Consider the following 829-nt stretch of genomic DNA (forward strand, 5'->3'; position numbering starts at 1 on the left):
GGCAAATTCTGGGCAAAAAATAGAAGACGAAAAACCCAACTGCCACTTCTAAAAAGCTGGGAGCAAAAATTCTGTGTCGGGAGCAAAAGCAGGGTACTTCACATGCCCCCTGCATTCAACACCATAAAGAGGTGGGCAAAACAATGAAGCCACTGTACTGCTGACCCCTGGACACACCCCCACCCTCACCCCATACAAGGAACCAGCTCACCCGGCCTCAGGGAGCAAGCAAAGGGACCTGTTACTTGTCTTTGCTCCCTCCTGCAACCACAGGAACCCCAATACAGCTTTGCCTGAATGTCTTGGCCTGACCTCATCAATTTCTGTTGACTGGGGAAGGCCAAGAACCCTGGTCAGATCACTGCTGCTTAGCAGTATCTACTAAGGCTGAGCAAGTACATTTCCTACAACTGTAGGTGTGTGCCACACAGCACCAGGATGTGTGTGCCCAAAACTCACGTACTAAAGTGTTCTCCATGGCACCATTTGTAAAAACCCTATGCTGGAAAGGATTCTGACATCCATCAGCAATAGTTTGAGATAAAAGCAGTGAGATAAGGAGTGAAAAGTTGGCTTAAAGCTCAACATTCAGAAAACTAAGATCATGGCATCTGTCCCATCACTTCATGGGAAACAGGGAAGCAGTGGAAATAGTGTCAGACTTAATTTTTTGGGGGCTTCAAAATCACTGTAGATGGTGATTGCAGCCATCTTGTAAGCCAAGATGCTTACTCCTTGGAAGGAAAGTTATGACCAACCTAGATAGCATAATCAAAAGCAGAGACATTACTTTGCCCACAAAGGTCCATCTAGTCAAGGCTATGGTTTT

Source organism: Bison bison, unplaced genomic scaffold, assembly GCF_000754665.1.
Source record: "Bison bison bison isolate TAMUID 2011002044 unplaced genomic scaffold, Bison_UMD1.0 scf7180017864213, whole genome shotgun sequence".
NCBI lineage: Eukaryota > Metazoa > Chordata > Mammalia > Artiodactyla > Bovidae > Bison > Bison bison.